This window comes from Manis javanica, chromosome 4 (genome assembly GCF_040802235.1).
Source record: "Manis javanica isolate MJ-LG chromosome 4, MJ_LKY, whole genome shotgun sequence".
Taxonomy (NCBI): domain Eukaryota; kingdom Metazoa; phylum Chordata; class Mammalia; order Pholidota; family Manidae; genus Manis; species Manis javanica.
This window is the reverse complement of record NC_133159.1, coordinates 154,288,414-154,301,304: the sequence shown is the minus strand read 5'-3', so window position 1 is coordinate 154,301,304 and position 12,891 is coordinate 154,288,414.

Here is a 12,891-nt window from a genome sequence, read left to right as displayed (position 1 = left end):
CTACAACCTTACAAGTGCTGATCACTTAATCATCACAACAACTCAAGTGGGAAGCTGTTATTATTACTCTAGTTTGCAGACGAGGAAGCTGAGGCATAGAGAGCTTGAATGACTTGCTCATCATTACACCAGGACTAAGTAGATAAGAAGGGAGTTAGCAGACCTGCGATCTGTTCTCCTCCTTTACGGGGGATACCTCGGGAAGGACAGAACTTCACCCGGTCAAATATCTTTGGAAAAGTACTAATGACAAACTTCTTGGCAAGCATGCTAGTAGTAGTTATTACTGAGAGAGTCCTTATCTATGTAACCCCTTTCGAGAATTTACCTTGTCTTCTGAGGATGGCTTAACATAGACAAACCTGAAATCTATGAATCTATGAGCACGGCTACACGGAAAATGTCACATAATCTTTGTCACTATTAGAGTATAAAATGAAGAAGTTTTGTCATTCTGTTTAAAGTAATACACATATGCACATCACATACCTTTCTCATAGATCATATATGGACCCTATATGGTCCATATGTCCTAATGTGTGCAAGGGTGTGAAGACTTGCAGTGAGAGTCTGAATTTCTCCTTGTTTCTCTTGTGCCTTATGAATATTTCTGTCCTTGAACCGAGGACCTACGAATAACCTTTAAAAAAAAAAACCCAACAATTGCAGATTAGGTCAAGGAGGATGAGCTGGCAAAGGAATCTAAAGAGTAGTTACCAGAGAAATGTAAGGACACAGCAGGACAGTGTAGTGCCACAGAAAGAAGGAAATAAAGCTTGTACCTTCACCAATTCCTGAGCCTGGTCCCATGGCTGAGCCTCCCTCCTGGCCCTGGTACTCTCTTGAACATAGGTTTGGGCTATAGATGTTTAGGGACAACAAGCAGTGTGGGTTAGGGATAAGAGAGAGGAAAAGCCTCAGAGCACTGGGGAGGGGTCAGGGGGGAGGTTTGGTCCCAGATGGGGGGTGGAGGAGCAGTAGTTAGCTACCACCCAAGTTGAATTATGTATGAGCAAAAGACATAGGTACTCTAACAGCTTACTTCAGAAAAGCTCTTCAATCATGTTAAGAAGAATATTTGCTCATTTTCTAATAATTCTTTATCTCTTGAGTGATTTCCCTCTTACATTCACTAATTACTTCACGAATATTATATTAGTCATATTTATTGACTTTTCGATAATCATTTCAAAATACTAATGGAATTTATTTTGCTTTCTCTTTGAAAATCTAGAAGACAAATTAATTTGCTTTTTGTAAACTTCCTAATTGTGGTAATTTTGTTTGATTGAATCTACATTAAGCACTGGAGTACAAAGGTGAGAGAAAATGGTGGGTTCATAAAAGGATCCCCCTTAAACCCAGCTGTCAAATGTGTAGTCAATTCTCAATTAAATTTTCTTTTCAGTTGTTTCAGTAAAATAAAATGTCATAAATAGACTTTAAAATTGTAGTTTTAGGGTAAACAACTGAAATCACATAACCCATTCAAAAAAAGACCACATTTTTCTGGTGCATAAAATTAAAACAGATTCATCAAAATTCTAAAATAACAAGGAGATGAATAGAGTAGAAAGTGGGCACAGTAATGGGTGAGGATCAGGAATACGTGCTGGGCACATTATCTGGTAATTAAGAAAAAAGCCATTTTAATGTAACTACTTCAATATTTTATGTTAAAATATCCCTTGCATAAGAATGACTGTATCAAACTGCCAAATCAAAATAGCTACCATCATAAAAATCTGTGACAGACTCCTAGAGTGTGCAATAGTGTTAGAAAAGGTTCTTTGGCCCATTAGTCCTTTTGGGCTACTCTGAGAAGGGTTCTATGTTCAAATTATTTTAAGAAGTGCTGCATACTAATACCCTCTTGCAAATTTACAATGTGCATTAATATTTTAAAGGTTATGAAAAGTATTTCCTGAAGGCTGTTTAAATTAATTTACTCTAGTATTTCCAAAACTAATTTGATCACAGGACTCTGCGTGTGTGTTTGTAAAATGTTACTGGTATTTGCTCATAATAATTTAGCATTTATTTCATCCGAAGTATTATGCTAAGCACTCTATGTGCATATTTCAAATAAATGTTAGCCAACCTAGGTGGTAGTTACTATGATTATTGCCACTTTACATAGAGGGAAAGTGAGACATAAAGCAATTAACCCTTTGCCAAGGTAATGTAGCTAACATATCAATAAAGCCAACAAACATCTGGGGCTGAATTTCATCTCAGGTCTGATTGAATCCACAGCTTTTGATTTCTTAATCATTATGCTGTGCTAATCTCTAATATTCCATGGAATGTTTTGCTAGTTCTGATATAACTTTTGGGGAATCAGCAGTTAATTTCTAAACACAGTCATGAATCTGCCCTTCATATCTTGCTTTATTCATCTCTATTGAGATGGAATTTGCTAGAGTTTTGTTTGGATTTATTTCTCAAAACACAGCTATTTCTGTAATTGGCCATGTCATCAATCTTGCCTCCAAATCCTAGTCAGAACATATGATGATTCCAAATTCTCACTACCACTGCCCAACCCTCAAATTTCATAGGCAAGTAGTTCAGGAGAATTGCCTAAAAATATGAAATCCATTCATGCATCTCAATATTCTAAAAAACGTTGTATCTAATGGAACCATGTGATCAGAGTTCTCTCTTTGAATCAGTTGCTCTGAATTGTGTTTTAGGGTTTGGGTACCTTCTCAGTTTGCAGTGAGGTATGTTATTAAAAGCAGCTATACAAAATCGTTGTATTCATAGGGGAATTAGTTGGTACCCCTCATTTCAAGGAGTAATTTATAGTCCTTGATGTACACAGTGCTTGAGGATATTTTTGAAAAAAAAGAAATGTCTTTTCTCAGGATTGGGGTTTGTCAATATCCAAGTGAAGATGTCAAGCAGACAGTTGGATATGTGGGCTGAAACTAAGAGGGGAAGACAACAGAAACCAGACTGCAGGGTGATGACCCAGCCCCAGAATACAGACGGGAGGAAGAAGCCAGTCAAAACCTCAGTGTTTCAGGGACTCAGCGTGACACTTGTTGATAGAATCTGCCATGATCCAGCTACTGTGATAGCAGGACATTGACACAAACACCTTTGACACAGTTGTGATTAGGTCAGTGAATGCAGCTCCCCATTATGTAGTCCCTGGTACAGCCCTGAGTTAGCTTCTGCAAATCTGAGCAGCCATCAGAACAACTTCCTAAATGAAAAGATGGCAGATCAGAAACACTTGAGGAAAAAAGACAATCTCTCCAATGGGAACAGAAGACCTGGAGCTACCAAGCTTCACTAATATACACTTGATGGCATTATCTGCCTGTGTCGATGGACACCGAGACATCCCAGTCACAGGCAAATGTATTTGCATGTTGTTCCCTTCATCACAGCGTTCTCCTAAAGGATCCTCATGGGTGTGTGTGTGGAGGGGCTTTCTCCTAGGTTTTAATTCCAAAAGCCCTGCTTCTCCAATGATGATCATATAATATTTAAAAAAAAGCCTATGTTAGTAAAATTGGCTTTCTGGAGTATAGATCGCACTGTGAATTAGCCTGAATACAGATTTATGTATTCACCGCTACAGCTGGGACAAAGAATGATTTATAGCCCCAAACCACTCCCTCTACTACCATTTTGTAATCACAGTCTTTTTCTAACTGTACCCCCAACGACCCCTGATCTGTTCTCTGATGCCATATTTTTGCTTCTTCAGAATGTCGTATAAATGGAATCATATTGTATGTGGTCTTTTGAGACTAGCTCCTTTTACTCAACAGTGACTTTGAGAATGATCCAAGCCATTGAATTTTTATCACTGAATAGTTTTCCATCACATGGTTTTATCACAGTTTGTTTGCACATTAACCCATTGGAGGACATTTCAGTAATCTCTATTTTCTGACAATTAACAATGATACTGTAAGTATTTGTGTACTAGTTCCTGTGTGAGCATAAGTTTTCTAAGATAAATACCTAGGAATGGGGTTGCTAGATCATGTGATAGCTGTATGCTTAGCTTCACACATAAACAGACAAAACTGGTTGTGGTATTGTGATTTATAATAAGAAATATATATTTGGTCTTTGACCCCTTTTCTGGCATAGAGCTCCTAAAGCCCTTGAAATTCCCTGAGTGATAAGAGTCACAGAAGTGTCTTTTGTTGCATTAATGGGGTGCTTTTGGATCCCACCCAAAGAGAGGGGCTGGCTGGACAACAAACCATGTAATTAGAGGTTTGGAACTCCCAGGGCCATTCCCTGACCTCTGGGAAGGGGAGAGGGCCTGGAGATGGAATTCAGTCACAAGAGGCCAGCTATTTAATTAATCTATGCCTACGTAATGAAGCCTCCATAGAAACCAAAAGGGTTTGGAGAGCTTTCAGGATGTGAAACACACGTAGGTCCTGGGAGAATGGCACCTCTGGAGAGAGCATGAAATCTTTGTGCGCTTTTCCCATACCTTACCCGACATATCTCTTCCATCTGGCTGTTATGTCTGAGTTATGTCCTTTAACAGTTTGTAGTAAACTGGTGATTTAGTAAGTAAAATGTTTCCCTGAGCTCTGTGAGCACCTCTAGAAATTAATCAAACCCCAGTAGAGGGTTGCTGGACCCTCCAACCTGTAGCCAGTCAGAAGCATAGGTGATGACCTAGCCGTGTGACAACTGGCATATGAGTGGGGTAGTTCTAGACTGAGCCCCTAACCTGTGAGATCTGATGCTGTCTCCCAGTCCATAGTATCAGAAAGGAGTTAAACTGTAGGACACTCAGATAGCATCAGAGAATTGCTTGTTGGTGTGGTGGTGTGGGGAATTGCCCACTGAGCCCCCAATCCACACCTACACGTTGGAATTGGGAGACACCTATTTACTGGTTTCTAAAGTGGCTGTGCCATTTCACATTCTCACTAAGAACACATGTTTTCTCAGTAGTTCTACGTTATCAGCACTTTGTATGGTCAGTTTTGTTTTGCCTTGTTTTTTGGCCATTCTTACAGGTCCGTCTTTGTACCTCATTGCGGTTCAATTTACAATTCCCTAATGGCCAGTGTCTTTAAATACTTTTTTCATGTGCTTATTTACCATCCATATATCTTCCTTAGTAAAGTGTATGCCCAAATCTTCTGCCCTATTTTTTAAAAGATTTTTTAGTGTAGTTTTAGGGTTAGAACAAAACTGAGAGGAAGGTGGAAGGTACAGTGATTTCCCATATAAACCCTGATCCAACGCATACATAGCCTCCCCGATTATCAACATCACCTGACCAGAATGGTATGTTTTTTTGCCCAGGATGAACCTGCCATATTGTACTCACCTGAAGTTCATGGTTTACCTCAGGGTTCACTCTATGGGTTGTACCTTCTATGGGTTTGGGCAAAAGTATAATGCCATATATCTATCACGATAATATCATATAGAATATTTTCACTGCCCTAAAAATGCTCTATGCTTTGTCTATTCATCTCTTATCCCTCCATGTCCCCAACTGATATTTCTCTTGTCTCCATATTTTTGCCTTTTCCATGCACAATTATAAGCCCTGAAAGGGTACTGGCTTATTATCTTTTGTTTTTGAATCAATAGGACCTACTAAGAACATGGGTATGCCTAAGAACAGGGCAGTTTTACAGTGGGGTATAAGCAAATCTAAGGCACATTTCCCCTATGTTTGTGCATAAAGGGGTTCTAAACACTTTGGTATAAATATGCTCAACTAGGTAAATGCGAGACTCCAGATTATGGAGGGCTGGAGTGGAAAGGGCAGCCCTGTGGAACTCTTAGACTGATTATTATTTTTAATTGGAGTAGCACATTGACGGCTAAGTTTTGGGTTTCTGGGAATAGTTATGTTAGTACATACATTTCAAAGTGCTAGAGAAGTGTTTTTTTTCCTTTTCAGATGTTATCTATTACTGTGACCAAAAAAAAAAAAAGTTTATGATATTGTTTGTTTTACAACTGTCTTAGATTATATAGGTGTAAATTTGAGTTTAGTATATTTCTGAATTAGCCCATAATCCAGATTAATTTTGTCCATTTATGGTGCCTCTTCTTTGTGAGTACAGGAAGGCAGAGCTATACAGAGAGAAGTAGCAAGTATTTGCAGTGACTGTCCATGTTAGAGAGCACACGAAGAGCCTGAGAAGCCAAGCTTTAGGAATAAGCTCTTGGTATATTTTCCCACCTGCCGTTGTTGCTTCTCTTACCAACAATTTAGTCCATCTTGATAGTGTATCACTGTTGAGTTGATTGTTATGAATGATAAATTTGCTGCCTTCTGAGATGGAAGAGCACTGCTGACGGATCAACTTGATGCCCATTATCATTAGTAGGATATAGTCAATCCTTATTTTTTCCCACATTCCATATTTGTGAACTGGATTACTTGCTAAATTCATCTGGAACCCCAAATCAGGATGTTCAGCGCTTTCACAGTCATCTGAGGAAATGCGCAGTGTTGGAAATTCGAGTCACCTGACAGGCATGTTTCCACCTGCAGTCAGGCAAGGTGACACTCTGCCTTCTTGTTCCAGCACTCATATTGTAAGGATCCTTTTTTGTGCTCTAGTTAGTGCCACATTTTTGCATTTTTGTGCTTTTTGTTGCTGATTGTTCTGTTTAAAATTGTCCTTGAGCACAGCACTGAGGAGCTGTCCAGCACTCCTATGCCCAACGTGGCTCTGACATACCTCATGGAAAAAATACACAAAGTAGGTAAGCTCCATCAAGCATGAGCTATAGTGCTATTTGACCATGAGCCAAATGCTAATGAAGCCACAATATATATTCAATAACGTGTCTTTAAACATATACACACATTTGAAAAAAGGTTATGGATTGATGAGTTGATGAAAATATTGTGACCAGGGCTCACAGGAACCTAACCCAACATGACCCTTAGGAGCAATGGTTCAGCATTTGCTAGTTTGGTGTTTGCAGCAACTGTATCATATATAACTACTATGAAAAATAAGAGTCACCTGTTTATTATATGCAAGTGTACAATTTTCTCAGATAAAAAATGTTCTACAATTAAAATCTTATTAGTGATTCTATTCACACAATTATTTGATTTAATTGATTGATTCTATTTATGCAGAGCTTGATTTAAATCTTTATCCAAGTATCTAAGGAACGAATCCATTTGGCATCATGAATATACCTATACCTAGAATGATAATACCCTTAAACTAAAATATTGCTGTTAAGTAATTGAATAATTTCTGGCAGAAGAAGGCAGATACTAATTGTCACTGTTATTTTGACTTTTTCCTTTTTCATAAAGAAAGGTGATTTGTTACTTAAAGATTGTTCAAAAATCACTTATAAATAAAAATACAAGGAAGTTTAGTCATGATAATATGCTTGTCTTGTACAGTGGGGAGGCAAGAAGCACAGACTATAGTTAATGCCAACATAATCTTATAGGAATAAGAATGCAGGGCCTCTGTCTTAGGCCATTCCCCTTTTTGTCCTTGGTCTGGAATTCTGGAACAACTGTTTTCCTCCAATACTTTATGGGTATTAATGGAGTGTGGTATGATTGTTATTCACTGAGTTGCAATGCAGCAAATGTTTAGAATTTCCAGAAAAAATAATAGACTGTATTCTGGGTAATCCTCCTTCAATATTATTTCTTTCAGCAATGATCTGAAAGTTATTATTTAATGAGTGAGTATAAGACTAATCTCTGCAACAGGTTTCTCAGGAACAGTTATTCTGTTTGAAGGCTTTAGTAATTAGCTGATCTGCAGATAGAATTACTATCAGCTTCTAAAAATTGAGAAAATAAAGACATTTAAGTTGCCTAAATATAATTCTAGTCAACTTCCTCTTGGATGTAGAAAGAACCTTTAGGAAGGGGTTTCAGACAACTGAGGCACAGGCAAAATATGATTCCTGAACTGAACATTGTGTGACCCCCACTATCTATTCCATTCCTCTCTTTTTATAGGTGGTCTTAAGACTTGACTATCTCCAGGCAAGAGCTCTGATTAGTCTTAGCAAATTTATTCAATTCCTTTCATTTCTTTCTCCCTGATAGTGTTTGGTTAGGAATACAGGTTTAAGTTAATCAGTAAAAATCAGACTCCTGGTGAAAGTTAGGAACAGGGATGGATGTAACACACAAGTTGGTCCAATTAAGTTGAAAGAGAAATATTGCATGCTTCACAGAATGTAGTAAGAAAGACTTTGCTAAGTTGCCATGGAAAGTCATCTCACGACTATGCGAGAAGCAAAGCAATGGGCAGAGCCGTAGAGAATGGCAAAGAAAAGGACTTTTGCTTACAACATGCCTGAAGTCCACCTCCCTTTATTCTTGCAAGTATATGAAACTGTCAAATCTTGTATTGTTTAAGCTATGCTGATAGATTTCTTCTAACTAAAGCTGAAAGTATTCAAACGATTGAATACCACTCCAGCTGTAAGCCAACCCTTACATAATGAGTAAGATCCAAGGGGTCGCTGTTGCCTTTTATCCTCTTCCTTAGACACAAGTGCGTCATGTTGGGAGTAATCACATGTCCTTTCTCCTGGGCTTCCTGTAGGCACAGTAATGAGGATACTGAGGGTTATACTTTGAAAATTCGATCAACTGTAATGTACTAACTAAAACATGACCCTGTGCTAAATAATCTTAAATAAATAATGTACTAACTTACTGAAGATATATCTCAAATAACTTGGTGAGAATAGTACTAGTATTTAAGTTGGTGTGACATTCAAGATATGAATGAAATAATAATGGAGAAACCATACAGGTTACAATAACAAAATGAAGGGGAAGGGCACTTCCATGTCACCTTAATTAACTGCAAAAATTTGAGGCATTTGAGGTTAGTGTTAATGACTAAGGATGCCAGCACATAGTTCAACTTTTCTTCAGTTAGTTCATAACATGCATGATTATCCATTGGAAATTAACTCTGATAAATGTGTCTGAAATGATATGGATAGCCCACAATAAATGGTCACCTTTAATTATGTTCAAATGGATGCTTTGCCTGATAGATTTCTGTCACATTAATAAATATTGCATAGACAACACATTCATCATTCCAAAGAAGGGACATCATCTTCTTACAATTTCATCAACCAATTCCTAGATGACAGTGTGGAGAAGGAGAAAGGGACACTGACCAGTGGGAGGTAAATAGGTTAGTGATGTACCTTGATGGAAGAGAACACAAACGGAGATATATTTCCTTTTTTTTTTTGGTTTAAATGAATTCTGTGCCAGGCCAAAAGAGTAAGTCATTGTGGATCACAGGAGGTCGATGGGAAGGAGTTGGATGTGAGTACTCCAGGGAGAGAAGATGATGATGCCAGCAACTTGTTCTCATTGATATTTAGAATTCATGAGGACCTATTAGAATGTTTCTAACCAAGACTCAGTGGCAGTGAAGGATAGTAGAATGTTCTCATGAAGGATAGAGATATGGTGGAGACTAGTGAGCTACAATGCTAAATCGAAAGGAGAGAAGGGGGTTAGTGCTTCCAGCTGGCGAGATGCCAGATGCTGCAACCACCCCAGTACAGGCCTTTTGGAGTTGGCTAACATCTGGAGAAGAGCTAAAGACTTGCTTGTAAAAGCCATGCATTGTTGCTTTGGTGTATTGCAGTATAAAGGTCTCCAGATGGATTGTAACAAAAAGGATTGTTTTTCAGAAACAGAGTGGGAAAAGACTTCTTTGTTTCAAAAGCATAGACACTATCTTAAGGCATGGCTTTGATTGGGTGGGTATCAGCTCACTTCCAACGCACTTTGTGCTCCCATCAGTGACTGCTGCCAATGAGCTTTGGCGGTCTTACACCTTCAGCAGAACTTTGGCTCTCAGTGCTGCTGGTTCATTGTTTCCAGAATCCAGGAAGTCACCAAACCATGCGCTCCACATGGTAACTTCACTTCTCATTTGTTACTCAATGTTCATTGTCTTATATTGCCTTTTAGAGCAGTGGTTCACCAAGTGAGGTGCTCAGACCACCACCACCATCATTACCACCTAAGAATTTTCTAGAAATATAAATTCTTTAGCCCCAACCAAAGCCAGAAACTCTGGATATGGAGTCCAGGAATCTGTTTTAACAAGTTTTCCAGATGTTTCTAATGCACACTAAGGTTTGAGAATCTCTGTCATAGAATGTTGTTTGTTATTTATTCTTAGCTTTTCATTTATGCCTATGTTTCCTTCTGCCTCTTGGTGCATCTGGTATCTACTCTCTAGAAGCCCATAGCCCAGCAAAACCCGAATTCAAATTCAATGTTCCTTATGGGTGATTGAATGGGAATCAGCCATGCTTTGTTTGAAATGCTACACAATGTATACTGGGTACTTTTTATTAGAAATGTAGATACATGTCAACTTAAACTATTTTTCCCTTAAGAATTGGTACAAGCTGTCTACCTCTAATTTGTAATTTTAAGCCAGCTACAAAAGCATTGACTCATCAATGCAAGAAATGGATCGTCAATAATATTCCTCATGGGGATTATTAATCTTTATCCCTTGTTCCTATACATTTCCAGTCATGGTCTCATTTTATCCTGGTTATCGTTTTAGTCCAGTGTCTTCTCTCTTCACTCTTAACTAGTCTTGGCATTTGAAACTGGCCTTTCTGACATTTGATCTCCCTCATATATTAGATTCTACTTCTATCACCTTTCCTCATTTGAAGGAATGTCTGCCAGGATACCTGTGTATCAGCTGGGACACATTTGACTGCAAGAAACCTAATAATCCCTCCACCTACAGTGGCATCAGGAATAAACACATCTATTTAAATCACAGAAGAATTATCTCACAAGCAAGAAGTCAGCAGGTAGAGAGTCCTGGGAGACTGGGTCAGCAGCTCCATGCTAACTGACAGAACACTCTGTGTTCTCCACAATTCTCTGCTTCTGTCTTTGCTCACAATTACAACCCAACCATCGGCCAAGGGTGACATTCCCAGTAGGAAGAAATAATGATGGCAGGAAAAGGGACTCCCTCATGTGTTTCTATCATGCCCTTTCATTTTATCATGGAAGAAATATCTTTCAGAAGTTGCTAAGCTAACTTCTTACATCACCTTAGGACTGAGCTACATAATCACCTCTGGCCCAAGGGCAGCTGGACAGTAAGTGGCTGGACTGCCGCTGTTGTTCTCAGCTTGTCTTGTATGACGAGAGGCCCACGGGGGAAAAGGGAGTAAATGGTGTTCACATCCTGCCTTATTTACCCCAGGCAGCTTGTGCAAGTCCTCCCGGAGAGTGCGGAGGAGAAGGATGCCTCAGGGGATACAAAGAAGGAAAAGGGAGGAGGGGGTGCAGGACAAGGAAGTGGGTAGGTTTGACTTTGAAAACATGATCAAGTCATAAGGAAGTCCTGAAACTGCATGTTTTGTTTTAAAACTGCATTGCCTATCTTCAGTGATCCCCAGGGCCTTACACTCATTTAACATTTTACATTGTATAACACACTTCTGTTTCACTTTATTTTGATAATTCTAATAACCTGCAAGGCACATAATATTCCCACTTTATAAATGATCGAGCAAAGGTTTTAAGAGGGTTTCCCTATCATGTCCTGGGCATAGTAGTTTAGATCTTTAGTCTTTTGGATCTAAGCCCAGGGGACTATTTATTATTACCATACATGATTTGAAACAAAACATAAGTTCATTCTGTCTGGTTGTAAACATCCCAAAAGCTGTCAGTAGGAAACACCAGTGTTTGTTCTCCTGAGCTACTTTGGAATCACCTCCTTACTGTTGCCCCAGGAAAATGGGAGACACGTAGACACCTCATTTATCACAATGTCCTTGACTTTTTAAGTAGTGGGGAGATGGAAAGGCTTAAAACTTAGTCCCACAATACTGAAGATCAGAGACTTTAAATGGTTACACATTTCAAAAAGTAATTTTAATAAGCTTTCAAATTGAATTTAGTAAATGTTAAGAGAGGGGGATACATATGAGTATGTATATGTGGATAAAATGATAATGATGTCAGTAATACCATGTATTCATTACCTTCTCCACTATAGGCACTATGTTAAGACCAGAGCTAGTATTAGAATGCAGGGTAGTCTGATTCCAAAGAACATAGTTTAAACCACTGTGTCATGTTAGAATATGCATGTGCTTGAATGTATGTTTATGTGAATGTTTTTATGCATAGCTCTCCATGAGTTGGAGGTCTTTCAATTGCAAGTGAAAGAAACCAAACTGCAACTAGCTAATAGAAATAGAGAATTGAGTGGTAAATAGGAAAGTCTAGTGATATACCATATTCGAGAATCCCAAAGTTTAGGAGTGTACCATTTAAAATGAGTACACTGGGCACCATTGTATCCTTTCTCTTTTGGTAATGCTTATCCTTCTGCCTTGGCTGCACTTTCTCTTCAGAGTCCCACTTGATTCATTTCCCCATATTTTAGATCAATCATTCCTACAAACAATGGTTCCTAGGGAAATGGTATGTGTGAATCCCTCTTGTCCAACACCACATGCAATGGTGTACTCTTTTCTCACACATATGTATAACAATAACAATATTATGCACAGCAGTAATAGTAGTGTGCCTCCATTTGGGTTCCAAGACCCTATTCCAGTGTACATAAGTGTGTGGGAGGTCTTTCCACAAATAACACCAAGCAATTCTTGAACACCAGCAGGGTGTCCGAGAACTCAATTCTGATGCTATCTGCCCAGAGACAGCACCAGACTCCCAGGTTCAAGGCTCCATCCTACGAGACTGTCCTCCACCCCCAAGCCCAGATGCCCATTGCAAGCCCCAGGCAGTTAGCTGTGTTGCTGACCTACCAGCTACAGATTGGAGGTTCCCAAGATCTCCCCCTTAGGTTTGATTAATTTCCTAGAGAGGCTCACAGAACTCAG